We start from the raw sequence: 25,866 nt of genomic DNA on the forward strand, positions 1-25,866 counted from the left end.
TCATCCACCAGAATCTATCTTCCCCTTGTAAGAAGCCATTGGATGACGTGCCCTGCTGTGGACCTTCGCGTTGCAGCCCGTCGTGTTGACCTACCTCATATCCATCTGTCATATCTCCATGTTGTATCCCGAGCCGAGTGTGCGAGTCGTCGTCGTCACAAAGGACCAGCTATGCCAATTTCATCAGAGAGGTGTGGATTTTTTTATGATCCTTGACAGTTGGGAGTGCCTTTCAGCACCATGAGGTGAAAGTGTGCATTTTGTCCCAGAAAGTAGAGGTGAGACCTCGTTTGCATTTTGCCTTAAAGATCTGGGGCTTTTCTCTGGGAAAATGTTTCCTTCTGGGCCTTTTCTAGAGACACCTTTGTCAAATGCCAGTTTAATTAGCATAACAGTTCCCACAATGCTCTGCTCTGGCTCAATGTCCACCTATGCCTAGCCAAAACCTTAATGAGCGCTCATTGGGCATGCATTATCTACCAAAGCAGCCAGAAGGTTAGCTTTGCGCAGTGGCAGTATCATAGCCCATGAGGTGTTAACCGAGGCGTGATTATTGCTAATTGAAAACTATTCCCAATACCCCGCCATGATGACTTGAAAAATAGTCAGCAATGGCAATTTTTGATAGTCTCTTGTGAGACTGGCATGCCTGGTTAAAAACAGATGAATCGCCTTAAGTCTTTGAAAGCTTGGCGGCTGTGGGCCATGAAAGAGTGGCAAAGAACTCTGCACATCTACCACGCGTTACTTTCTTCACCTGGCTTGTGTTTTTGTGACGGGTTCGGAAAGTTCTGCACGGGTTTTTTTCATACCAGAGCTCTCCTACAAGCAAGCAATATCCTCGTAAGAGCAAAAGAGCAGGAAGTAGTGCTCATTCTTTGGAGAATCGTCTTGCTGCCAACCCTGGAAGAACACGTCCCACCCCTTGAAGGGAAATGGTGACTGAAAGGCCTTAATGACTTTTCACTGAAGCTTTCCCTTTTTTGGTTTAAAGAAAGTACAGGAAGAAGCTCCCATGTATGCAGCAGCACGTCATCCACCAGAATCTATCTTCCCCTTGTAAGAAGCCATTGGATGACGTGCCCTGCTGTGGACCTTCGCGTTGCAGCCCGTCGTGTTGACCTACCTCATATCCATCTGTCATATCTCCATGTTGTATCCCGAGCCGAGTGTGCGAGTCGTCGTCGTCACAAAGGACCAGCTATGCCAATTTCATCAGAGAGGTGTGGATTTTTTTATGATCCTTGACAGTTGGGAGTGCCTTTCAGCACCATGAGGTGAAAGTGTGCATTTTGTCCCAGAAAGTAGAGGTGAGACCTCGTTTGCATTTTGCCTTAAAGATCTGGGGCTTTTCTCTGGGAAAATGTTTCCTTCTGGGCCTTTTCTAGAGACACCTTTGTCAAATGCCAGTTTAATTAGCATAACAGTTCCCACAATGCTCTGCTCTGGCTCAATGTCCACCTATGCCTAGCCAAAACCTTAATGAGCGCTCATTGGGCATGCATTATCTACCAAAGCAGCCAGAAGGTTAGCTTTGCGCAGTGGCAGTATCATAGCCCATGAGGTGTTAACCGAGGCGTGATTATTGCTAATTGAAAACTATTCCCAATACCCCGCCATGATGACTTGAAAAATAGTCAGCAATGGCAATTTTTGATAGTCTCTTGTGAGACTGGCATGCCTGGTTAAAAACAGATGAATCACCTTAAGTCTTTGAAAGCTTGGCCGCTGTGGGCCATGAAAGAGTGGCAAAGAACTCTGCACATCTACCACGCGTTACTTTCTTCACCTGGCTTGTGTTTTTGTGACGGGTTCGGAAAGTTCTGCACGGGTTTTTTTCATACCAGAGCTCTCCTACAAGCAAGCAATATCCTCGTAAGAGCAAAAGAGCAGGAAGTAGTGCTCATTCTTTGGAGAATCGTCTTGCTGCCAACCCTGGAAGAACACGTCCCACCCCTTGAAGGGAAATGGTGACTGAAAGGCCTTAATGACTTTTCACTGAAGCTTTCCCTTTTTTGGTTTAAAGAAAGTACAGGAAGAAGCTCCCATGTATGCAGCAGCACGTCATCCACCAGAATCTATCTTCCCCTTGTAAGAAGCCATTGGATGACGTGCCCTGCTGTGGACCTTCGCGTTGCAGCCCGTCGTGTTGACCTACCTCATATCCATCTGTCATATCTCCATGTTGTATCCCGAGCCGAGTGTGCGAGTCGTCGTTGTCACAAAGGACCAGCTATGCCAATTTCATCAGAGAGGTGTGGATTTTTTTATGATCCTTGACAGTTGGGAGTGCCTTTCGGCACCATGAGGTGAAAGTGTGCATTTTGTCCCAGAAAGTAGAGGTGAGACCTCGTTTGCATTTTGCCTTAAAGATCTGGGGCTTTTCTCTGGGAAAATGTTTCCTTCTGGGCCTTTTCTAGAGACACCTTTGTCAAATGCCAGTTTAATTAGCATAACAGTTCCCACAATGCTCTGCTCTGGCTCAATGTCCACCTATGCCTAGCCAAAACCTTAATGAGCGCTCATTGGGCATGCATTATCTACCAAAGCAGCCAGAAGGTTAGCTTTGCGCAGTGGCAGTATCATAGCCCATGAGGTGTTAACCGAGGCGTGATTATTGCTAATTGAAAACTATTCCCAATACCCCGCCATGATGACTTGAAAAATAGTCAGCAATGGCAATTTTTGATAGTCTCTTGTGAGACTGGCATGCCTGGTTAAAAACAGATGAATCACCTTAAGTCTTTGAAAGCTTGGCCGCTGTGGGCCATGAAAGAGTGGCAAAGAACTCTGCACATCTACCACGCGTTACTTTCTTCACCTGGCTTGTGTTTTTGTGACGGGTTCGGAAAGTTCTGCACGGGTTTTTTTCATACCAGAGCTCTCCTACAAGCAAGCAATATCCTCGTAAGAGCAAAAGAGCAGGAAGTAGTGCTCATTCTTTGGAGAATCGTCTTGCTGCCAACCCTGGAAGAACACGTCCCACCCCTTGAAGGGAAATGGTGACTGAAAGGCCTTAATGACTTTTCACTGAAGCTTTCCCTTTTTTGGTTTAAAGAAAGTACAGGAAGAAGCTCCCATGTATGCAGCAGCACGTCATCCACCAGAATCTATCTTCCCCTTGTAAGAAGCCATTGGATGACGTGCCCTGCTGTGGACCTTCGCGTTGCAGCCCGTCGTGTTGACCTACCTCATATCCATCTGTCATATCTCCATGTTGTATCCCGAGCCGAGTGTGCGAGTCGTCGTCGTCACAAAGGACCAGCTATGCCAATTTCATCAGAGAGGCGTGGATTTTTTTATGATCCTTGACAGTTGGGAGTGCCTTTCAGCACCATGAGGTGAAAGTGTGCATTTTGTCCCAGAAAGTAGAGGTGAGACCTCGTTTGCATTTTGCCTTAAAGATCTGGGGCTTTTCTCTGGGAAAATGTTTCCTTCTGGGCCTTTTCTAGAGACACCTTTGTCAAATGCCAGTTTAATTAGCATAACAGTTCCCACAATGCTCTGCTCTGGCTCAATGTCCACCTATGCCTAGCCAAAACCTTAATGAGCGCTCATTGGGCATGCATTATCTACCAAAGCAGCCAGAAGGTTAGCTTTGCGCAGTGGCAGTATCATAGCCCATGAGGTGTTAACCGAGGCGTGATTATTGCTAATTGAAAACTATTCCCAATACCCCGCCATGATGACTTGAAAAATAGTCAGCAATGGCAATTTTTGATAGTCTCTTGTGAGACTGGCATGCCTGGTTAAAAACAGATGAATCACCTTAAGTCTTTGAAAGCTTGGCCGCTGTGGGCCATGAAAGAGTGGCAAAGAACTCTGCACATCTACCACGCGTTACTTTCTTCACCTGGCTTGTGTTTTTGTGACGGGTTCGGAAAGTTCTGCACGGGTTTTTTTCATACCAGAGCTCTCCTACAAGCAAGCAATATCCTCGTAAGAGCAAAAGAGCAGGAAGTAGTGCTCATTCTTTGGAGAATCGTCTTGCTGCCAACCCTGGAAGAACACGTCCCACCCCTTGAAGGGAAATGGTGACTGAAAGGCCTTAATGACTTTTCACTGAAGCTTTCCCTTTTTTGGTTTAAAGAAAGTACAGGAAGAAGCTCCCATGTATGCAGCAGCACGTCATCCACCAGAATCTATCTTCCCCTTGTAAGAAGCCATTGGATGACGTGCCCTGCTGTGGACCTTCGCGTTGCAGCCCGTCGTGTTGACCTACCTCATATCCATCTGTCATATCTCCATGTTGTATCCCGAGCCGAGTGTGCGAGTCGTCGTCGTCACAAAGGACCAGCTATGCCAATTTCATCAGAGAGGTGTGGATTTTTTTATGATCCTTGACAGTTGGGAGTGCCTTTCAGCACCATGAGGTGAAAGTGTGCATTTTGTCCCAGAAAGTAGAGGTGAGACCTCGTTTGCATTTTGCCTTAAAGATCTGGGGCTTTTCTCTGGGAAAATGTTTCCTTCTGGGCCTTTTCTAGAGACACCTTTGTCAAATGCCAGTTTAATTAGCATAACAGTTCCCACAATGCTCTGCTCTGGCTCAATGTCCACCTATGCCTAGCCAAAACCTTAATGAGCGCTCATTGGGCATGCATTATCTACCAAAGCAGCCAGAAGGTTAGCTTTGCGAAGTGGCAGTATCATAGCCCATGAGGTGTTAACCGAGGCGTGATTATTGCTAATTGAAAACTATTCCCAATACCCCGCCATGATGACTTGAAAAATAGTCAACAAGGGCAATTTTTGATAGTCTCTTGTGAGACTGGCATGCCTGGTTAAAAACAGATGAATCACCTTAAGTCTTTGAAAGCTTGGCTGCTGTGGGCCATGAAAGAGTGGCAAAGAACTCTGCACATCTACCACGCGTTACTTTCTTCACCTGGCTTGTGTTTTTGTGACGGGTTCGGAAAGTTCTGCACGGGTTTTTTTCATACCAGAGCTCTCCTACAAGCAAGCAATATCCTCGTAAGAGCAAAAGAGCAGGAAGTAGTGCTCATTCTTTGGAGAATCGTCTTGCTGCCAACCCTGGAAGAACACGTCCCACCCCTTGAAGGGAAATGGTGACTGAAAGGCCTTAATGACTTTTCACTGAAGCTTTCCCTTTTTTGGTTTAAAGAAAGTACAGGAAGAAGCTCCCATGTATGCAGCAGCACGTCATCCACCAGAATCTATCTTCCCCTTGTAAGAAGCCATTGGATGACGTGCCCTGCTGTGGACCTTCGCGTTGCAGCCCGTCGTGTTGACCTACCTCATATCCATCTGTCATATCTCCATGTTGTATCCCGAGCCGAGTGTGCGAGTCGTCGTCGTCACAAAGGACCAGCTATGCCAATTTCATCAGAGAGGTGTGGATTTTTTTATGATCCTTGACAGTTGGGAGTGCCTTTCAGCACCATGAGGTGAAAGTGTGCATTTTGTCCCAGAAAGTAGAGGTGAGACCTCGTTTGCATTTTGCCTTAAAGATCTGGGGCTTTTCTCTGGGAAAATGTTTCCTTCTGGGCCTTTTCTAGAGACACCTTTGTCAAATGCCAGTTTAATTAGCATAACAGTTCCCACAATGCTCTGCTCTGGCTCAATGTCCACCTATGCCTAGCCAAAACCTTAATGAGCGCTCATTGGGCATGCATTATCTACCAAAGCAGCCAGAAGGTTAGCTTTGCGAAGTGGCAGTATCATAGCCCATGAGGTGTTAACCGAGGCGTGATTATTGCTAATTGAAAACTATTCCCAATACCCCGCCATGATGACTTGAAAAATAGTCAGCAATGGCAATTTTTGATAGTCTCTTGTGAGACTGGCATGCCTGGTTAAAAACAGATGAATCACCTTAAGTCTTTGAAAGCTTGGCCGCTGTGGGCCATGAAAGAGTGGCAAAGAACTCTGCACATCTACCACGCGTTACTTTCTTCACCTGGCTTGTGTTATTGTGACGGGTTCGGAAAGTTCTGCACGGGTTTTTTTCATACCAGAGCTCTCCTACAAGCAAGCAATATCCTCGTAAGAGCAAAAGAGCAGGAAGTAGTGCTCATTCTTTGGAGAATCGTCTTGCTGCCAACCCTGGAAGAACACGTCCCACCCCTTGAAGGGAAATGGTGACTGAAAGGCCTTAATGACTTTTCACTGAAGCTTTCCCTTTTTTGGTTTAAAGAAAGTACAGGAAGAAGCTCCCATGTATGCAGCAGCACGTCATCCACCAGAATCTATCTTCCCCTTGTAAGAAGCCATTGGATGACGTGCCCTGCTGTGGACCTTCGCGTTGCAGCCCGTCGTGTTGACCTACCTCATATCCATCTGTCATATCTCCATGTTGTATCCCGAGCCGAGTGTGCGAGTCGTCGTCGTCACAAAGGACCAGCTATGCCAATTTCATCAGAGAGGCGTGGATTTTTTTATGATCCTTGACAGTTGGGAGTGCCTTTCAGCACCATGAGGTGAAAGTGTGCATTTTGTCCCAGAAAGTAGAGGTGAGACCTCGTTTGCATTTTGCCTTAAAGATCTGGGGCTTTTCTCTGGGAAAATGTTTCCTTCTGGGCCTTTTCTAGAGACACCTTTGTCAAATGCCAGTTTAATTAGCATAACAGTTCCCACAATGCTCTGCTCTGGCTCAATGTCCACCTATGCCTAGCCAAAACCTTAATGAGCGCTCATTGGGCATGCATTATCTACCAAAGCAGCCAGAAGGTTAGCTTTGCGAAGTGGCAGTATCATAGCCCATGAGGTGTTAACCGAGGCGTGATTATTGCTAATTGAAAACTATTCCCAATACCCCGCCATGATGACTTGAAAAATAGTCAGCAATGGCAATTTTTGATAGTCTCTTGTGAGACTGGCATGCCTGGTTAAAAACAGATGAATCACCTTAAGTCTTTGAAAGCTTGGCCGCTGTGGGCCATGAAAGAGTGGCAAAGAACTCTGCACATCTACCACGCGTTACTTTCTTCACCTGGCTTGTGTTTTTGTGACGGGTTCGGAAAGTTCTGCACGGGTTTTTTTCATACCAGAGCTCTCCTACAAGCAAGCAATATCCTCGTAAGAGCAAAAGAGCAGGAAGTAGTGCTCATTCTTTGGAGAATCGTCTTGCTGCCAACCCTGGAAGAACACGTCCCACCCCTTGAAGGGAAATGGTGACTGAAAGGCCTTAATGACTTTTCACTGAAGCTTTCCCTTTTTTGGTTTAAAGAAAGTACAGGAAGAAGCTCCCATGTATGCAGCAGCACGTCATCCACCAGAATCTATCTTCCCCTTGTAAGAAGCCATTGGATGACGTGCCCTGCTGTGGACCTTCGCGTTGCAGCCCGTCGTGTTGACCTACCTCATATCCATCTGTCATATCTCCATGTTGTATCCCGAGCCGAGTGTGCGAGTCGTCGTCGTCACAAAGGACCAGCTATGCCAATTTCATCAGAGAGGCGTGGATTTTTTTATGATCCTTGACAGTTGGGAGTGCCTTTCAGCACCATGAGGTGAAAGTGTGCATTTTGTCCCAGAAAGTAGAGGTGAGACCTCGTTTGCATTTTGCCTTAAAGATCTGGGGCTTTTCTCTGGGAAAATGTTTCCTTCTGGGCCTTTTCTAGAGACACCTTTGTCAAATGCCAGTTTAATTAGCATAACAGTTCCCACAATGCTCTGCTCTGGCTCAATGTCCACCTATGCCTAGCCAAAACCTTAATGAGCGCTCATTGGGCATGCATTATCTACCAAAGCAGCCAGAAGGTTAGCTTTGCGCAGTGGCAGTATCATAGCCCATGAGGTGTTAACCGAGGCGTGATTATTGCTAATTGAAAACTATTCCCAATACCCCGCCATGATGACTTGAAAAATAGTCAGCAATGGCAATTTTTGATAGTCTCTTGTGAGACTGGCATGCCTGGTTAAAAACAGATGAATCACCTTAAGTCTTTGAAAGCTTGGCCGCTGTGGGCCATGAAAGAGTGGCAAAGAACTCTGCACATCTACCACGCGTTACTTTCTTCACCTGGCTTGTGTTTTTGTGACGGGTTCGGAAAGTTCTGCACGGGTTTTTTTCATACCAGAGCTCTCCTACAAGCAAGCAATATCCTCGTAAGAGCAAAAGAGCAGGAAGTAGTGCTCATTCTTTGGAGAATCGTCTTGCTGCCAACCCTGGAAGAACACGTCCCACCCCTTGAAGGGAAATGGTGACTGAAAGGCCTTAATGACTTTTCACTGAAGCTTTCCCTTTTTTGGTTTAAAGAAAGTACAGGAAGAAGCTCCCATGTATGCAGCAGCACGTCATCCACCAGAATCTATCTTCCCCTTGTAAGAAGCCATTGGATGACGTGCCCTGCTGTGGACCTTCGCGTTGCAGCCCGTCGTGTTGACCTACCTCATATCCATCTGTCATATCTCCATGTTGTATCCCGAGCCGAGTGTGCGAGTCGTCGTCGTCACAAAGGACCAGCTATGCCAATTTCATCAGAGAGGTGTGGATTTTTTTATGATCCTTGACAGTTGGGAGTGCCTTTCAGCACCATGAGGTGAAAGTGTGCATTTTGTCCCAGAAAGTAGAGGTGAGACCTCGTTTGCATTTTGCCTTAAAGATCTGGGGCTTTTCTCTGGGAAAATGTTTCCTTCTGGGCCTTTTCTAGAGACACCTTTGTCAAATGCCAGTTTAATTAGCATAACAGTTCCCACAATGCTCTGCTCTGGCTCAATGTCCACCTATGCCTAGCCAAAACCTTAATGAGCGCTCATTGGGCATGCATTATCTACCAAAGCAGCCAGAAGGTTAGCTTTGCGAAGTGGCAGTATCATAGCCCATGAGGTGTTAACCGAGGCGTGATTATTGCTAATTGAAAACTATTCCCAATACCCCGCCATGATGACTTGAAAAATAGTCAACAAGGGCAATTTTTGATAGTCTCTTGTGAGACTGGCATGCCTGGTTAAAAACAGATGAATCACCTTAAGTCTTTGAAAGCTTGGCTGCTGTGGGCCATGAAAGAGTGGCAAAGAACTCTGCACATCTACCACGCGTTACTTTCTTCACCTGGCTTGTGTTTTTGTGACGGGTTCGGAAAGTTCTGCACGGGTTTTTTTCATACCAGAGCTCTCCTACAAGCAAGCAATATCCTCGTAAGAGCAAAAGAGCAGGAAGTAGTGCTCATTCTTTGGAGAATCGTCTTGCTGCCAACCCTGGAAGAACACGTCCCACCCCTTGAAGGGAAATGGTGACTGAAAGGCCTTAATGACTTTTCACTGAAGCTTTCCCTTTTTTGGTTTAAAGAAAGTACAGGAAGAAGCTCCCATGTATGCAGCAGCACGTCATCCACCAGAATCTATCTTCCCCTTGTAAGAAGCCATTGGATGACGTGCCCTGCTGTGGACCTTCGCGTTGCAGCCCGTCGTGTTGACCTACCTCATATCCATCTGTCATATCTCCATGTTGTATCCCGAGCCGAGTGTGCGAGTCGTCGTCGTCACAAAGGACCAGCTATGCCAATTTCATCAGAGAGGTGTGGATTTTTTTATGATCCTTGACAGTTGGGAGTGCCTTTCAGCACCATGAGGTGAAAGTGTGCATTTTGTCCCAGAAAGTAGAGGTGAGACCTCGTTTGCATTTTGCCTTAAAGATCTGGGGCTTTTCTCTGGGAAAATGTTTCCTTCTGGGCCTTTTCTAGAGACACCTTTGTCAAATGCCAGTTTAATTAGCATAACAGTTCCCACAATGCTCTGCTCTGGCTCAATGTCCACCTATGCCTAGCCAAAACCTTAATGAGCGCTCATTGGGCATGCATTATCTACCAAAGCAGCCAGAAGGTTAGCTTTGCGAAGTGGCAGTATCATAGCCCATGAGGTGTTAACCGAGGCGTGATTATTGCTAATTGAAAACTATTCCCAATACCCCGCCATGATGACTTGAAAAATAGTCAGCAATGGCAATTTTTGATAGTCTCTTGTGAGACTGGCATGCCTGGTTAAAAACAGATGAATCACCTTAAGTCTTTGAAAGCTTGGCCGCTGTGGGCCATGAAAGAGTGGCAAAGAACTCTGCACATCTACCACGCGTTACTTTCTTCACCTGGCTTGTGTTTTTGTGACGGGTTCGGAAAGTTCTGCACGGTTTTTTTCATACCAGAGCTCTCCTACAAGCAAGCAATATCCTCGTAAGAGCAAAAGAGCAGGAAGTAGTGCTCATTCTTTGGAGAATCGTCTTGCTGCCAACCCTGGAAGAACACGTCCCACCCCTTGAAGGGAAATGGTGACTGAAAGGCCTTAATGACTTTTCACTGAAGCTTTCCCTTTTTTGGTTTAAAGAAAGTACAGGAAGAAGCTCCCATGTATGCAGCAGCACGTCATCCACCAGAATCTATCTTCCCCTTGTAAGAAGCCATTGGATGACGTGCCCTGCTGTGGACCTTCGCGTTGCAGCCCGTCGTGTTGACCTACCTCATATCCATCTGTCATATCTCCATGTTGTATCCCGAGCCGAGTGTGCGAGTCGTCGTCGTCACAAAGGACCAGCTATGCCAATTTCATCAGAGAGGTGTGGATTTTTTTATGATCCTTGACAGTTGGGAGTGCCTTTCAGCACCATGAGGTGAAAGTGTGCATTTTGTCCCAGAAAGTAGAGGTGAGACCTCGTTTGCATTTTGCCTTAAAGATCTGGGGCTTTTCTCTGGGAAAATGTTTCCTTCTGGGCCTTTTCTAGAGACACCTTTGTCAAATGCCAGTTTAATTAGCATAACAGTTCCCACAATGCTCTGCTCTGGCTCAATGTCCACCTATGCCTAGCCAAAACCTTAATGAGCGCTCATTGGGCATGCATTATCTACCAAAGCAGCCAGAAGGTTAGCTTTGCGCAGTGGCAGTATCATAGCCCATGAGGTGTTAACCGAGGCGTGATTATTGCTAATTGAAAACTATTCCCAATACCCCGCCATGATGACTTGAAAAATAGTTAGCAATGGCAATTTTTGATAGTCTCTTGTGAGACTGGCATGCCTGGTTAAAAACAGATGAATCACCTTAAGTCTTTGAAAGCTTGGCTGCTGTGGGCCATTATAGAGTGGCAAAGAACTCTGCACATCTACCACGCGTTACTTTCTTCACCTGGCTTGTGTTTTTGTGACGGGTTCGGAAAGTTCTGCACGGGTTTTTTTCATACCAGAGCTCTCCTACAAGCAAGCAATATCCTCGTAAGAGCAAAAGAGCAGGAAGTAGTGCTCATTCTTTGGAGAATCGTCTTGCTGCCAACCCTGGAAGAACACGTCCCACCCCTTGAAGGGAAATGGTGACTGAAAGGCCTTAATGACTTTTCACTGAAGCTTTCCCTTTTTTGGTTTAAAGAAAGTACAGGAAGAAGCTCCCATGTATGCAGCAGCACGTCATCCACCAGAATCTATCTTCCCCTTGTAAGAAGCCATTGGATGACGTGCCCTGCTGTGGACCTTCGCGTTGCAGCCCGTCGTGTTGACCTACCTCATATCCATCTGTCATATCTCCATGTTGTATCCCGAGCCGAGTGTGCGAGTCGTCGTCGTCACAAAGGACCAGCTATGCCAATTTCATCAGAGAGGTGTGGATTTTTTTATGATCCTTGACAGTTGGGAGTGCCTTTCAGCACCATGAGGTGAAAGTGTGCATTTTGTCCCAGAAAGTAGAGGTGAGACCTCGTTTGCATTTTGCCTTAAAGATCTGGGGCTTTTCTCTGGGAAAATGTTTCCTTCTGGGCCTTTTCTAGAGACACCTTTGTCAAATGCCAGTTTAATTAGCATAACAGTTCCCACAATGCTCTGCTCTGGCTCAATGTCCACCTATGCCTAGCCAAAACCTTAATGAGCGCTCATTGGGCATGCATTATCTACCAAAGCAGCCAGAAGGTTAGCTTTGCGAAGTGGCAGTATCATAGCCCATGAGGTGTTAACCGAGGCGTGATTATTGCTAATTGAAAACTATTCCCAATACCCCGCCATGATGACTTGAAAAATAGTCAGCAATGGCAATTTTTGATAGTCTCTTGTGAGACTGGCATGCCTGGTTAAAAACAGATGAATCACCTTAAGTCTTTGAAAGCTTGGCCGCTGTGGGCCATGAAAGAGTGGCAAAGAACTCTGCACATCTACCACGCGTTACTTTCTTCACCTGGCTTGTGTTTTTGTGACGGGTTCGGAAAGTTCTGCACGGTTTTTTTTCATACCAGAGCTCTCCTACAAGCAAGCAATATCCTCGTAAGAGCAAAAGAGCAGGAAGTAGTGCTCATTCTTTGGAGAATCGTCTTGCTGCCAACCCTGGAAGAACACGTCCCACCCCTTGAAGGGAAATGGTGACTGAAAGGCCTTAATGACTTTTCACTGAAGCTTTCCCTTTTTTGGTTTAAAGAAAGTACAGGAAGAAGCTCCCATGTATGCAGCAGCACGTCATCCACCAGAATCTATCTTCCCCTTGTAAGAAGCCATTGGATGACGTGCCCTGCTGTGGACCTTCGCGTTGCAGCCCGTCGTGTTGACCTACCTCATATCCATCTGTCATATCTCCATGTTGTATCCCGAGCCGAGTGTGCGAGTCGTCGTCGTCACAAAGGACCAGCTATGCCAATTTCATCAGAGAGGTGTGGATTTTTTTATGATCCTTGACAGTTGGGAGTGCCTTTCAGCACCATGAGGTGAAAGTGTGCATTTTGTCCCAGAAAGTAGAGGTGAGACCTCGTTTGCATTTTGCCTTAAAGATCTGGGGCTTTTCTCTGGGAAAATGTTTCCTTCTGGGCCTTTTCTAGAGACACCTTTGTCAAATGCCAGTTTAATTAGCATAACAGTTCCCACAATGCTCTGCTCTGGCTCAATGTCCACCTATGCCTAGCCAAAACCTTAATGAGCGCTCATTGGGCATGCATTATCTACCAAAGCAGCCAGAAGGTTAGCTTTGCGCAGTGGCAGTATCATAGCCCATGAGGTGTTAACCGAGGCGTGATTATTGCTAATTGAAAACTATTCCCAATACCCCGCCATGATGACTTGAAAAATAGTTAGCAATGGCAATTTTTGATAGTCTCTTGTGAGACTGGCATGCCTGGTTAAAAACAGATGAATCACCTTAAGTCTTTGAAAGCTTGGCTGCTGTGGGCCATTATAGAGTGGCAAAGAACTCTGCACATCTACCACGCGTTACTTTCTTCACCTGGCTTGTGTTTTTGTGACGGGTTCGGAAAGTTCTGCACGGGTTTTTTTCATACCAGAGCTCTCCTACAAGCAAGCAATATCCTCGTAAGAGCAAAAGAGCAGGAAGTAGTGCTCATTCTTTGGAGAATCGTCTTGCTGCCAACCCTGGAAGAACACGTCCCACCCCTTGAAGGGAAATGGTGACTGAAAGGCCTTAATGACTTTTCACTGAAGCTTTCCCTTTTTTGGTTTAAAGAAAGTACAGGAAGAAGCTCCCATGTATGCAGCAGCACGTCATCCACCAGAATCTATCTTCCCCTTGTAAGAAGCCATTGGATGACGTGCCCTGCTGTGGACCTTCGCGTTGCAGCCCGTCGTGTTGACCTACCTCATATCCATCTGTCATATCTCCATGTTGTATCCCGAGCCGAGTGTGCGAGTCGTCGTCGTCACAAAGGACCAGCTATGCCAATTTCATCAGAGAGGTGTGGATTTTTTTATGATCCTTGACAGTTGGGAGTGCCTTTCAGCACCATGAGGTGAAAGTGTGCATTTTGTCCCAGAAAGTAGAGGTGAGACCTCGTTTGCATTTTGCCTTAAAGATCTGGGGCTTTTCTCTGGGAAAATGTTTCCTTCTGGGCCTTTTCTAGAGACACCTTTGTCAAATGCCAGTTTAATTAGCATAACAGTTCCCACAATGCTCTGCTCTGGCTCAATGTCCACCTATGCCTAGCCAAAACCTTAATGAGCGCTCATTGGGCATGCATTATCTACCAAAGCAGCCAGAAGGTTAGCTTTGCGCAGTGGCAGTATCATAGCCCATGAGGTGTTAACCGAGGCGTGATTATTGCTAATTGAAAACTATTCCCAATACCCCGCCATGATGACTTGAAAAATAGTCAGCAATGGCAATTTTTGATAGTCTCTTGTGAGACTGGCATGCCTGGTTAAAAACAGATGAATCACCTTAAGTCTTTGAAAGCTTGGCCGCTGTGGGCCATGAAAGAGTGGCAAAGAACTCTGCACATCTACCACGCGTTACTTTCTTCACCTGGCTTGTGTTTTTGTGACGGGTTCGGAAAGTTCTGCACGGGTTTTTTTCATACCAGAGCTCTCCTACAAGCAAGCAATATCCTCGTAAGAGCAAAAGAGCAGGAAGTAGTGCTCATTCTTTGGAGAATCGTCTTGCTGCCAACCCTGGAAGAACACGTCCCACCCCTTGAAGGGAAATGGTGACTGAAAGGCCTTAATGACTTTTCACTGAAGCTTTCCCTTTTTTGGTTTAAAGAAAGTACAGGAAGAAGCTCCCATGTATGCAGCAGCACGTCATCCACCAGAATCTATCTTCCCCTTGTAAGAAGCCATTGGATGACGTGCCCTGCTGTGGACCTTCGCGTTGCAGCCCGTCGTGTTGACCTACCTCATATCCATCTGTCATATCTCCATGTTGTATCCCGAGCCGAGTGTGCGAGTCGTCGTCGTCACAAAGGACCAGCTATGCCAATTTCATCAGAGAGGTGTGGATTTTTTTATGATCCTTGACAGTTGGGAGTGCCTTTCAGCACCATGAGGTGAAAGTGTGCATTTTGTCCCAGAAAGTAGAGGTGAGACCTCGTTTGCATTTTGCCTTAAAGATCTGGGGCTTTTCTCTGGGAAAATGTTTCCTTCTGGGCCTTTTCTAGAGACACCTTTGTCAAATGCCAGTTTAATTAGCATAACAGTTCCCACAATGCTCTGCTCTGGCTCAATGTCCACCTATGCCTAGCCAAAACCTTAATGAGCGCTCATTGGGCATGCATTATCTACCAAAGCAGCCAGAAGGTTAGCTTTGCGCAGTGGCAGTATCATAGCCCATGAGGTGTTAACCGAGGCGTGATTATTGCTAATTGAAAACTATTCCCAATACCCCGCCATGATGACTTGAAAAATAGTTAGCAATGGCAATTTTTGATAGTCTCTTGTGAGACTGGCATGCCTGGTTAAAAACAGATGAATCACCTTAAGTCTTTGAAAGCTTGGCTGCTGTGGGCCATTAAAGAGTGGCAAAGAACTCTGCACATCTACCACGCGTTACTTTCTTCACCTGGCTTGTGTTTTTGTGACGGGTTCGGAAAGTTCTGCACGGGTTTTTTTCATACCAGAGCTCTCCTACAAGCAATATCCTCGTAAGGGCAAAAGAGCAGGAAGTAGTGCTCATTCTTTGGAGAATCGTCTTGCTGCCAACCCTGGAAGAACACGTCCCTCCCCTTGAAGGGAAATGGTGACTGAAAGGCCTTAATGACTTTTCACTGAAGCTTTCCCTTTTTTGGTTTAAAGAAAGTACAGGAAGAAGCTCCCATGTATGCAGCAGCACGTCATCCACCAGAATCTATCTTCCCCTTGTAAGAAGCCATTGGATGACGTGCCCTGCTGTGGACCTTCGCGTTGCAGCCCGTCGTGTTGACCTACCTCATATCCATCTGTCATATCTCCATGTTGTATCCCGAGCCGAGTGTGCGAGTCGTCGTCGTCACAAAGGACCAGCTATGCCAATTTCATCAGAGAGGTGTGGATTTTTTTATGATCCTTGACAGTTGGGAGTGCCTTTCAGCACCATGAGGTGAAAGTGTGCATTTTGTCCCAGAAAGTAGAGGTGAGACCTCGTTTGCATTTTGCCTTAAAGATCTGGGGCTTTTCTCTGGGAAAATGTTTCCTTCTGGGCCTTTTCTAGAGACACCTTTGTCAAATGCCAGTTTAATTAGCATAACAGTTCCCACAATGCTCTGCTCTGGCTCAATGTCCACCTATGCCTAGCCAAAACCTTAATGAGCGCTCATTGGGCATGCATTATCTACCAAAGCAGCCAGAAGGTTAGCTTTGTGCAGTGGCAGTATCATAGCCCATGAGGTGTTAACCGAGGCGTGATTATTGCTAATTGAAAACTATTCCCAATACCCCGCCATGATGACTTGAAAAATAGTCAGCAATGGCAATTTTTGATAGTCTCTTGTGAGACTGGCATGCCTGGTTAAAAACAGATGAATCACCTTAAGTCTTTGAAAGCTTGGCCGCTGTGGGCCATGAAAGAGTGGCAAAGAACTCTGCACATCTACCACGCGTTACTTTCTTCACCTGGCTTGTGTTTTTGTGACGGGTTCGGAAAGTTCTGCACGGGTTTTTTTCATACCAGAGCTCTCCTACAAGCAAGCAATATCCTCGTAAGAGCAAAAGAGCAGGAAGTAGTGCTCATTCTTTGGAGAATCGTCTTGCTGCCAACCCTGGAAGAACACGTCCCACCCCTTGAAGGGAAATGGTGACTGAAAGGCCTTAATGACTTTTCACTGAAGCTTTCCCTTTTTTGGTTTAAAGAAAGTACAGGAAGAAGCTCCCATGTATGCAGCAGCACGTCATCCACCAGAATCTATCTTCCCCTTGTAAGAAGCCATTGGATGACGTGCCCTGCTGTGGACCTTCGCGTTGCAGCCCGTCGTGTTGACCTACCTCATATCCATCTGTCATATCTCCATGTTGTATCCCGAGCCGAGTGTGCGAGTCGTCGTCGTCACAAAGGACCAGCTATGCCAATTTCATCAGAGAGGTGTGGATTTTTTTATGATCCTTGACAGTTGGGAGTGCCTTTCAGCACCATGAGGTGAAAGTGTGCATTTTGTCCCAGAAAGTAGAGGTGAGACCTCGTTTGCATTTTGCCTTAAAGATCTGGGGCTTTTCTCTGGGAAAATGTTTCCTTCTGGGCCTTTTCTAGAGACACCTTTGTCAAATGCCAGTTTAATTAGCATAACAGTTCCCACAATGCTCTGCTCTGGCTCAATGTCCACCTATGCCTAGCCAAAACCTTAATGAGCGCTCATTGGGCATGCATTATCTACCAAAGCAGCCAGAAGTTTAGCTTTGCGCAGTGGCAGTATCATAGCCCATGAGGTGTTAACCGAGGCGTGATTATTGCTAATTGAAAACTATTCCCAATACCCCGCCATGATGACTTGAAAAATAGTCAGCAATGGCAATTTTCGATAGTCTCTTGTGAGACTGGCATGCCTGGTTAAAAACAGATGAATCACCTTAAGTCTTTGAAAGCTTGGCCGCTGTGGGCCATGAAAGAGTGGCAAAGAACTCTGCACATCTACCACGCGTTACTTTCTTCACCTGGCTTGTGTTTTTGTGACGGGTTCGGAAAGTTCTGCACGGGTTTTTTTCATACCAGAGCTCTCCTACAAGCAAGCAATATCCTCGTAAGAGCAAAAGAGCAGGAAGTAGTGCTCATTCTTTGGAGAATCGTCTTGCTGCCAACCCTGGAAGAACACGTCCCACCCCTTGAAGGGAAATGGTGACTGAAAGGCCTTAATGACTTTTCACTGAAGCTTTCCCTTTTTTGGTTTAAAGAAAGTACAGGAAGAAGCTCCCATGTATGCAGCAGCACGTCATCCACCAGAATCTATCTTCCCCTTGTAAGAAGCCATTGGATGACGTGCCCTGCTGTGGACCTTCGCGTTGCAGCCCGTCGTGTTGACCTACCTCATATCCATCTGTCATATCTCCATGTTGTATCCCGAGCCGAGTGTGCGAGTCGTCATCGTCACAAAGGACCAGCTATGCCAATTTCATCAGAGAGGTGTGGATTTTTTTATGATCCTTGACAGTTGGGAGTGCCTTTCAGCACCATGAGGTGAAAGTGTGCATTTTGTCCCAGAAAGTAGAGGTGAGACCTCGTTTGCATTTTGCCTTAAAGATCTGGGGCTTTTCTCTGGGAAAATGTTTCCTTCTGGGCCTTTTCTAGAGACACCTTTGTCAAATGCCAGTTTAATTAGCATAACAGTTCCCACAATGCTCTGCTCTGGCTCAATGTCCACCTATGCCTAGCCAAAACCTTAATGAGCGCTCATTGGGCATGCATTATCTACCAAAGCAGCCAGAAGGTTAGCTTTGCGCAGTGGCAGTATCATAGCCCATGAGGTGTTAACCGAGGCGTGATTATTGCTAATTGAAAACTATTCCCAATACCCCGCCATGATGACTTGAAAAATAGTCAGCAATGGCAATTTTCGATAGTCTCTTGTGAGACTGGCATGCCTGGTTAAAAACAGATGAATCACCTTAAGTCTTTGAAAGCTTGGCCGCTGTGGGCCATGAAAGAGTGGCAAAGAACTCTGCACATCTACCACGCGTTACTTTCTTCACCTGGCTTGTGTTTTTGTGACGGGTTCGGAAAGTTCTGCACGGGTTTTTTTCATACCAGAGCTCTCCTACAAGCAAGCAATATCCTCGTAAGAGCAAAAGAGCAGGAAGTAGTGCTCATTCTTTGGAGAATCGTCTTGCTGCCAACCCTGGAAGAACACGTCCCACCCCTTGAAGGGAAATGGTGACTGAAAGGCCTTAATGACTTTTCACTGAAGCTTTCCCTTTTTTGGTTTAAAGAAAGTACAGGAAGAAGCTCCCATGTATGCAGCAGCACGTCATCCACCAGAATCTATCTTCCCCTTGTAAGAAGCCATTGGATGACGTGCCCTGCTGTGGACCTTCGCGTTGCAGCCCGTCGTGTTGACCTACCTCATATCCATCTGTCATATCTCCATGTTGTATCCCGAGCCGAGTGTGCGAGTCGTCGTCGTCACAAAGGACCAGCTATGCCAATTTCATCAGAGAGGTGTGGATTTTTTTATGATCCTTGACAGTTGGGAGTGCCTTTCAGCACCATGAGGTGAAAGTGTGCATTTTGTCCCAGAAAGTAGAGGTGAGACCTCGTTTGCATTTTGCCTTAAAGATCTGGGGCTTTTCTCTGGGAAAATGTTTCCTTCTGGGCCTTTTCTAGAGACACCTTTGTCAAATGCCAGTTTAATTAGCATAACAGTTCCCACAATGCTCTGCTCTGGCTCAATGTCCACCTATGCCTAGCCAAAACCTTAATGAGCGCTCATTGGGCATGCATTATCTACCAAAGCAGCCAGAAGGTTAGCTTTGCGAAGTGGCAGTATCATAGCCCATGAGGTGTTAACCGAGGCGTGATTATTGCTAATTGAAAACTATTCCCAATACCCCGCCATGATGACTTGAAAAATAGTCAGCAATGGCAATTTTTGATAGTCTCTTGTGAGACTGGCATGCCTGGTTAAAAACAGATGAATCACCTTAAGTCTTTGAAAGCTTGGCCGCTGTGGGCCATGAAAGAGTGGCAAAGAACTCTGCACATCTACCACGCGTTACTTTCTTCACCTGGCTTGTGTTTTTGTGACGGGTTCGGAAAGTTCTGCACGGGTTTTTTTCATACCAGAGCTCTCCTACAAGCAAGCAATATCCTCGTAAGAGCAAAAGAGCAGGAAGTAGTGCTCATTCTTTGGAGAATCGTCTTGCTGCCAACCCTGGAAGAACACGTCCCACCCCTTGAAGGGAAATGGTGACTGAAAGGCCTTAATGACTTTTCACTGAAGCTTTCCCTTTTTTGGTTTAAAGAAAGTACAGGAAGAAGCTCCCATGTATGCAGCAGCACGTCATCCACCAGAATCTATCTTCCCCTTGTAAGAAGCCATTGGATGACGTGCCCTGCTGTGGACCTTCGCGTTGCAGCCCGTCGTGTTGACCTACCTCATATCCATCTGTCATATCTCCATGTTGTATCCCGAGCCGAGTGTGCGAGTCGTCGTCGTCACAAAGGACCAGCTATGCCAATTTCATCAGAGAGGTGTGGATTTTTTTATGATCCTTGACAGTTGGGAGTGCCTTTCAGCACCATGAGGTGAAAGTGTGCATTTTGTCCCAGAAAGTAGAGGTGAGACCTCGTTTGCATTTTGCCTTAAAGATCTGGGGCTTTTCTCTGGGAAAATGTTTCCTTCTGGGCCTTTTCTAGAGACACCTTTGTCAAATGCCAGTTTAATTAGCATAACAGTTCCCACAATGCTCTGCTCTGGCTCAATGTCCACCTATGCCTAGCCAAAACCTTAATGAGCGCTCATTGGGCATGCATTATCTACCAAAGCAGCCAGAAGGTTAGCTTTGCGCAGTGGCAGTATCATAGCCCATGAGGTGTTAACCGAGGCGTGATTATTGCTAATTGAAAACTATTCCCAATACCCCGCCATGATGACTTGAAAAATAGTCAGCAATGGCAATTTTCGATAGTCTCTTGTGAGACTGGCATGCCTGGTTAAAAACAGATGAATCACCTTAAGTCTTTGAAAGCTTGGCCGCTGTGGGCCATGAAAGAGTGGCAAAGAACTCTGCACATCTACCACGCGTTACTTTCTTCACCTGGCTTGTGTTTTTGTGACGGGTTCGGAAAGTTCTGCACGGGTTTTTTTCATACCAGAGCTCTCCTACAAGCAAGCAATATCCTCGTAAGAGCAAAAGAGCAGGAAGTAGTGCTCATTCTTTGGAGAATCGTCTTGCTGCCAACCCTGGAAGAACACGTCCCACCCCTTGAAGGGAAATGGTGACTGAAAGGCCTTAATGACTTTTCACTGAAGCTTTCCCTTTTTTGGTTTAAAGAAAGTACAGGAAGAAGCTCCCATGTATGCAGCAGCACGTCATCCACCAGAATCTATCTTCCCCTTGTAAGAAGCCATTGGATGACGTGCCCTGCTGTGGACCTTCGCGTTGCAGCCCGTCGTGTTGACCTACCTCATATCCATCTGTCATATCTCCATGTTGTATCCCGAGCCGAGTGTGCGAGTCGTCGTCGTCACAAAGGACCAGCTATGCCAATTTCATCAGAGAGGTGTGGATTTTTTTATGATCCTTGACAGTTGGGAGTGCCTTTCAGCACCATGAGGTGAAAGTGTGCATTTTGTCCCAGAAAGTAGAGGTGAGACCTCGTTTGCATTTTGCCTTAAAGATCTGGGGCTTTTCTCTGGGAAAATGTTTCCTTCTGGGCCTTTTCTAGAGACACCTTTGTCAAATGCCAGTTTAATTAGCATAACAGTTCCCACAATGCTCTGCTCTGGCTCAATGTCCACCTATGCCTAGCCAAAACCTTAATGAGCGCTCATTGGGCATGCATTATCTACCAAAGCAGCCAGAAGGTTAGCTTTGCGCAGTGGCAGTATCATAGCCCATGAGGTGTTAACCGAGGCGTGATTATTGCTAATTGAAAACTATTCCCAATACCCCGCCATGATGACTTGAAAAATAGTTAGCAATGGCAATTTTTGATAGTCTCTTGTGAGACTGGCATGCCTGGTTAAAAACAGATGAATCACCTTAAGTCTTTGAAAGCTTGGCTGCTGTGGGCCATTAAAGAGTGGCAAAGAACTCTGCACATCTACCACGCGTTACTTTCTTCACCTGGCTTGTGTTTTTGTGACGGGTTCGGAAAGTTCTGCACGGGTTTTTTTCATACCAGAGCTCTCCTACAAGCAATATCCTCGTAAGAGCAAAAGAGCAGGAAGTAGTGCTCATTCTTTGGAGAATCGTCTTGCTGCCAACCCTGGAAGAACACGTCCCTCCCCTTGAAGGGAAATGGTGACTGAAAGGCCTTAATGACTTTTCACTGAAGCTTTCCCTTTTTTGGTTTAAAGAAAGTACAGGAAGAAGCTCCCATGTATGCAGCAGCACGTCATCCACCAGAATCTATCTTCCCCTTGTAAGAAGCCATTGGATGACGTGCCCTGCTGTGGACCTTCGCGTTGCAGCCCGTCGTGTTGACCTACCTCATATCCATCTGTCATATCTCCATGTTGTATCCCGAGCCGAGTGTGCGAGTCGTCGTCGTCACAAAGGACCAGCTATGCCAATTTCATCAGAGAGGTGTGGATTTTTTTATGATCCTTGACAGTTGGGAGTGCCTTTCAGCACCATGAGGTGAAAGTGTGCATTTTGTCCCAGAAAGTAGAGGTGAGACCTCGTTTGCATTTTGCCTTAAAGATCTGGGGCTTTTCTCTGGGAAAATGTTTCCTTCTGGGCCTTTTCTAGAGACACCTTTGTCAAATGCCAGTTTAATTAGCATAACAGTTCCCACAATGCTCTGCTCTGGCTCAATGTCCACCTATGCCTAGCCAAAACCTTAATGAGCGCTCATTGGGCATGCATTATCTACCAAAGCAGCCAGAAGGTTAGCTTTGCGCAGTGGCAGTATCATAGCCCATGAGGTGTTAACCGAGGCGTGATTATTGCTAATTGAAAACTATTCCCAATACCCCGCCATGATGACTTGAAAAATAGTCAGCAATGGCAATTTTCGATAGTCTCTTGTGAGACTGGCATGCCTGGTTAAAAACAGATGAATCACCTTAAGTCTTTGAAAGCTTGGCCGCTGTGGGCCATGAAAGAGTGGCAAAGAACTCTGCACATCTACCACGCGTTACTTTCTTCACCTGGCTTGTGTTTTTGTGACGGGTTCGGAAAGTTCTGCACGGGTTTTTTTCATACCAGAGCTCTCCTACAAGCAAGCAATATCCTCGTAAGAGCAAAAGAGCAGGAAGTAGTGCTCATTCTTTGGAGAATCGTCTTGCTGCCAACCCTGGAAGAACACGTCCCACCCCTTGAAGGGAAATGGTGACTGAAAGGCCTTAATGACTTTTCACTGAAGCTTTCCCTTTTTTGGTTTAAAGAAAGTACAGGAAGAAGCTCCCATGTATGCAGCAGCACGTCATCCACCAGAATCTATCTTCCCCTTGTAAGAAGCCATTGGATGACGTGCCCTGCTGTGGACCTTCGCGTTGCAGCCCGTCGTGTTGACCTACCTCATATCCATCTGTCATATCTCCATGTTGTATCCCGAGCCGAGTGTGCGAGTCGTCGTCGTCACAAAGGACCAGCTATGCCAATTTCATCAGAGAGGTGTGGATTTTTTTATGATCCTTGACAGTTGGGAGTGCCTTTCAGCACCATGAGGTGAAAGTGTGCATTTTGTCCCAGAAAGTAGAGGTGAGACCTCGTTTGCATTTTGCCTTAAAGATCTGGGGCTTTTCTCTGGGAAAATGTTTCCTTCTGGGCCTTTTCTAGAGACACCTTTGTCAAATGCCAGTTTAATTAGCATAACAGTTCCCACAATGCTCTGCTCTGGCTCAATGTCCACCTATACCTAGCCAAAACCTTAATGAGCGCTCATTGGGCATGCATTATCTACCAAAGCAGCCAGAAGGTTAGCTTTGCGCAGTGGCAGTATCATAGCCCATGAGGTGTTAACCGAGGTGTGATTATTGCTAATTGAAAACTATTCCCAATACCCCGCCATGATGACTTGAAAAATAGTCAGCAATGGCAATTTTTGATAGTCTATTGTGAGACTGGCATGCCTGGTTAAAAACAGATGAATCACCTTAAGTCTTTGAAAGCTTGGCTGCTGTGGGCCATGAAAGAGTGGCAAAGAACTCTGCACATCTACCACGCGTTACTTTCTTCACCTGGCTTGTGTTTTTGTGACGGGTTCGGAAAGTTCTGCACGGGTTTTTTTCATACCAGAGCTCTCCTACAAGCAAGCAATATCCTCGTAAGAGCAAAAGAGCAGGAAGTAGTGCTCATTCTTTGGAGAATCGTCTTGCTGCCAACCCTGGAAGAACACGTCCCACCCCTTGAAGGGAAATGGTGACTGAAAGGCCTTAATGACTTTTCACTGAAGCTTTCCCTTTTTTGGTTTAAAGAAAGTACAGGAAGAAGCTCCCATGTATGCAGCAGCACGTCATCCACCAGAATCTATCTTCCCCTTGTAAGAAGCCATTGGATGACGTGCCCTGCTGTGGACCTTCGCGTTGCAGCCCGTCGTGTTGACCTACCTCATATCCATCTGTCATATCTCCATGTTGTATCCCGAGCCGAGTGTGCGAGTCGTCGTCGTCACAAAGGACCAGCTATGGCAATTTCATCAGAGAGGTGTGGATTTTTTTATGATCCTTGACAGTTGGGAGTGCCTTTCAGCACCATGAGGTGAAAGTGTGCATTTTGTCCCAGAAAGTAGAGGTGAGACCTCGTTTGCATTTTGCCTTAAAGATCTGGGGCTTTTCTCTGGGAAAATGTTTCCTTCTGGGCCTTTTCTAGAGACACCTTTGTCAAATGCCAGTTTAATTAGCATAACAGTTCCCACAATGCTCTGCTCTGGCTCAATGTCCACCTATGCCTAGCCAAAACCTTAATGAGCGCTCATTGGGCATGCATTATCTACCAAAGCAGCCAGAAGGTTAGCTTTGCGCAGTGGCAGTATCATAGCCCATGAGGTGTTAACCGAGGCGTGATTATTGCTAATTGAAAACTATTCCCAATACCCCGCCATGATGACTTGAAAAATAGTTAGCAATGGCAATTTTTGATAGTCTCTTGTGAGACTGGCATGCCTGGTTAAAAACAGATGAATCACCTTAAGTCTTTGAAAGCTTGGCTGCTGTGGGCCATTAAAGAGTGGCAAAGAACTCTGCACATCTACCACGCGTTACTTTCTTCACCTGGCTTGTGTTTTTGTGACGGGTTCGGAAAGTTCTGCACGGGTTTTTTTCATACCAGAGCTCTCCTACAAGCAATATCCTCGTAAGGGCAAAAGAGCAGGAAGTAGTGCTCATTCTTTGGAGAATCGTCTTGCTGCCAACCCTGGAAGAACACGTCCCTCCCCTTGAAGGGAAATGGTGACTGAAAGGCCTTAATGACTTTTCACTGAAGCTTTCCCTTTTTTGGTTTAAAGAAAGTACAGGAAGAAGCTCCCATGTATGCAGCAGCACGTCATCCACCAGAATCTATCTTCCCCTTGTAAGAAGCCATTGGATGACGTGCCCTGCTGTGGACCTTCGCGTTGCAGCCCGTCGTGTTGACCTACCTCATATCCATCTGTCATATCTCCATGTTGTATCCCGAGCCGAGTGTGCGAGTCGTCGTCGTCACAAAGGACCAGCTATGCCAATTTCATCAGAGAGGTGTGGATTTTTTTATGATCCTTGACAGTTGGGAGTGCCTTTCAGCACCATGAGGTGAAAGTGTGCATTTTGTCCCAGAAAGTAGAGGTGAGACCTCGTTTGCATTTTGCCTTAAAGATCTGGGGCTTTTCTCTGGGAAAATGTTTCCTTCTGGGCCTTTTCTAGAGACACCTTTGTCAAATGCCAGTTTAATTAGCATAACAGTTCCCACAATGCTCTGCTCTGGCTCAATGTCCACCTATGCCTAGCCAAAACCTTAATGAGCGCTCATTGGGCATGCATTATCTACCAAAGCAGCCAGAAGGTTAGCTTTGTGCAGTGGCAGTATCATAGCCCATGAGGTGTTAACCGAGGCGTGATTATTGCTAATTGAAAACTATTCCCAATACCCCGCCATGATGACTTGAAAAATAGTCAGCAATGGCAATTTTTGATAGTCTCTTGTGAGACTGGCATGCCTGGTTAAAAACAGATGAATCACCTTAAGTCTTTGAAAGCTTGGCCGCTGTGGGCCATGAAAGAGTGGCAAAGAACTCTGCACATCTACCACGCGTTACTTTCTTCACCTGGCTTGTGTTTTTGTGACGGGTTCGGAAAGTTCTGCACGGGTTTTTTTCATACCAGAGCTCTCCTACAAGCAAGCAATATCCTCGTAAGAGCAAAAGAGCAGGAAGTAGTGCTCATTCTTTGGAGAATCGTCTTGCTGCCAACCCTGGAAGAACACGTCCCACCCCTTGAAGGGAAATGGTGACTGAAAGGCCTTAATGACTTTTCACTGAAGCTTTCCCTTTTTTGGTTTAAAGAAAGTACAGGAAGAAGCTCCCATGTATGCAGCAGCACGTCATCCACCAGAATCTATCTTCCCCTTGTAAGAAGCCATTGGATGACGTGCCCTGCTGTGGACCTTCGCGTTGCAGCCC

The 25,866-nt window shown here is 46.2% G+C and overlaps 25 non-coding genes across 25 annotated transcripts; all 25 read left to right on the forward strand.

Annotated features, from left to right (window-relative positions):
- Positions 1-498: 498 nt before the first annotated feature.
- Positions 499-640, forward strand: LOC149277662 (U4 spliceosomal RNA). Its single transcript, XR_016278929.1, has one exon. It is a non-coding gene; the product is annotated as a U4 spliceosomal RNA (small nuclear RNA).
- An 890-nt stretch (positions 641-1,530) lies between these two features.
- Positions 1,531-1,672, forward strand: LOC149277663 (U4 spliceosomal RNA). Its single transcript, XR_016279021.1, has one exon. It is a non-coding gene; the product is annotated as a U4 spliceosomal RNA (small nuclear RNA).
- An 890-nt stretch (positions 1,673-2,562) lies between these two features.
- Positions 2,563-2,704, forward strand: LOC149277664 (U4 spliceosomal RNA). The gene has a single exon (XR_016279032.1). It is a non-coding gene; the product is annotated as a U4 spliceosomal RNA (small nuclear RNA).
- An 890-nt stretch (positions 2,705-3,594) lies between these two features.
- LOC149277665 (U4 spliceosomal RNA) lies at positions 3,595-3,736 on the forward strand. Its single transcript, XR_016279043.1, has one exon. It is a non-coding gene; the product is annotated as a U4 spliceosomal RNA (small nuclear RNA).
- Positions 3,737-4,626: 890 nt separating this feature from the next.
- LOC149277666 (U4 spliceosomal RNA) lies at positions 4,627-4,768 on the forward strand. Its single transcript, XR_016278975.1, has one exon. It is a non-coding gene; the product is annotated as a U4 spliceosomal RNA (small nuclear RNA).
- Positions 4,769-5,658: 890 nt separating this feature from the next.
- LOC149277667 (U4 spliceosomal RNA) lies at positions 5,659-5,800 on the forward strand. The gene has a single exon (XR_016278947.1). It is a non-coding gene; the product is annotated as a U4 spliceosomal RNA (small nuclear RNA).
- Positions 5,801-6,690: 890 nt separating this feature from the next.
- LOC149277668 (U4 spliceosomal RNA) lies at positions 6,691-6,832 on the forward strand. The gene has a single exon (XR_016278949.1). It is a non-coding gene; the product is annotated as a U4 spliceosomal RNA (small nuclear RNA).
- Positions 6,833-7,722: 890 nt separating this feature from the next.
- On the forward strand, positions 7,723-7,864 carry LOC149277669 (U4 spliceosomal RNA). The gene has a single exon (XR_016278814.1). It is a non-coding gene; the product is annotated as a U4 spliceosomal RNA (small nuclear RNA).
- Positions 7,865-8,754: 890 nt separating this feature from the next.
- On the forward strand, positions 8,755-8,896 carry LOC149277670 (U4 spliceosomal RNA). The gene has a single exon (XR_016278976.1). It is a non-coding gene; the product is annotated as a U4 spliceosomal RNA (small nuclear RNA).
- Positions 8,897-9,786: 890 nt separating this feature from the next.
- LOC149277671 (U4 spliceosomal RNA) lies at positions 9,787-9,928 on the forward strand. Its single transcript, XR_016278950.1, has one exon. It is a non-coding gene; the product is annotated as a U4 spliceosomal RNA (small nuclear RNA).
- An 889-nt stretch (positions 9,929-10,817) lies between these two features.
- Positions 10,818-10,959, forward strand: LOC149277672 (U4 spliceosomal RNA). Its single transcript, XR_016278887.1, has one exon. It is a non-coding gene; the product is annotated as a U4 spliceosomal RNA (small nuclear RNA).
- Positions 10,960-11,849: 890 nt separating this feature from the next.
- LOC149277673 (U4 spliceosomal RNA) lies at positions 11,850-11,991 on the forward strand. Its single transcript, XR_016278951.1, has one exon. It is a non-coding gene; the product is annotated as a U4 spliceosomal RNA (small nuclear RNA).
- Positions 11,992-12,881: 890 nt separating this feature from the next.
- LOC149277674 (U4 spliceosomal RNA) lies at positions 12,882-13,023 on the forward strand. The gene has a single exon (XR_016278888.1). It is a non-coding gene; the product is annotated as a U4 spliceosomal RNA (small nuclear RNA).
- An 890-nt stretch (positions 13,024-13,913) lies between these two features.
- On the forward strand, positions 13,914-14,055 carry LOC149277675 (U4 spliceosomal RNA). The gene has a single exon (XR_016278825.1). It is a non-coding gene; the product is annotated as a U4 spliceosomal RNA (small nuclear RNA).
- Positions 14,056-14,945: 890 nt separating this feature from the next.
- LOC149277676 (U4 spliceosomal RNA) lies at positions 14,946-15,087 on the forward strand. Its single transcript, XR_016278889.1, has one exon. It is a non-coding gene; the product is annotated as a U4 spliceosomal RNA (small nuclear RNA).
- An 886-nt stretch (positions 15,088-15,973) lies between these two features.
- On the forward strand, positions 15,974-16,115 carry LOC149277677 (U4 spliceosomal RNA). The gene has a single exon (XR_016278881.1). It is a non-coding gene; the product is annotated as a U4 spliceosomal RNA (small nuclear RNA).
- Positions 16,116-17,005: 890 nt separating this feature from the next.
- LOC149277678 (U4 spliceosomal RNA) lies at positions 17,006-17,147 on the forward strand. Its single transcript, XR_016278953.1, has one exon. It is a non-coding gene; the product is annotated as a U4 spliceosomal RNA (small nuclear RNA).
- Positions 17,148-18,037: 890 nt separating this feature from the next.
- Positions 18,038-18,179, forward strand: LOC149277679 (U4 spliceosomal RNA). Its single transcript, XR_016278954.1, has one exon. It is a non-coding gene; the product is annotated as a U4 spliceosomal RNA (small nuclear RNA).
- Positions 18,180-19,069: 890 nt separating this feature from the next.
- Positions 19,070-19,211, forward strand: LOC149277680 (U4 spliceosomal RNA). The gene has a single exon (XR_016278952.1). It is a non-coding gene; the product is annotated as a U4 spliceosomal RNA (small nuclear RNA).
- Positions 19,212-20,101: 890 nt separating this feature from the next.
- On the forward strand, positions 20,102-20,243 carry LOC149277681 (U4 spliceosomal RNA). Its single transcript, XR_016278955.1, has one exon. It is a non-coding gene; the product is annotated as a U4 spliceosomal RNA (small nuclear RNA).
- An 890-nt stretch (positions 20,244-21,133) lies between these two features.
- LOC149277682 (U4 spliceosomal RNA) lies at positions 21,134-21,275 on the forward strand. The gene has a single exon (XR_016278891.1). It is a non-coding gene; the product is annotated as a U4 spliceosomal RNA (small nuclear RNA).
- An 886-nt stretch (positions 21,276-22,161) lies between these two features.
- Positions 22,162-22,303, forward strand: LOC149277683 (U4 spliceosomal RNA). Its single transcript, XR_016278957.1, has one exon. It is a non-coding gene; the product is annotated as a U4 spliceosomal RNA (small nuclear RNA).
- Positions 22,304-23,193: 890 nt separating this feature from the next.
- On the forward strand, positions 23,194-23,335 carry LOC149277684 (U4 spliceosomal RNA). The gene has a single exon (XR_016278992.1). It is a non-coding gene; the product is annotated as a U4 spliceosomal RNA (small nuclear RNA).
- Positions 23,336-24,225: 890 nt separating this feature from the next.
- On the forward strand, positions 24,226-24,367 carry LOC149277685 (U4 spliceosomal RNA). The gene has a single exon (XR_016278892.1). It is a non-coding gene; the product is annotated as a U4 spliceosomal RNA (small nuclear RNA).
- An 886-nt stretch (positions 24,368-25,253) lies between these two features.
- LOC149277686 (U4 spliceosomal RNA) lies at positions 25,254-25,395 on the forward strand. The gene has a single exon (XR_016278882.1). It is a non-coding gene; the product is annotated as a U4 spliceosomal RNA (small nuclear RNA).
- The last annotated feature ends 471 nt before the right edge of the window (positions 25,396-25,866 follow it).

The sequence above is a fragment of the Sceloporus occidentalis genome, unplaced genomic scaffold (genome assembly GCF_023333645.1).
Source record: "Sceloporus occidentalis isolate IW3139 unplaced genomic scaffold, rSceOcc1.0.p SCAF_206, whole genome shotgun sequence".
Taxonomy (NCBI): domain Eukaryota; kingdom Metazoa; phylum Chordata; class Lepidosauria; order Squamata; family Phrynosomatidae; genus Sceloporus; species Sceloporus occidentalis.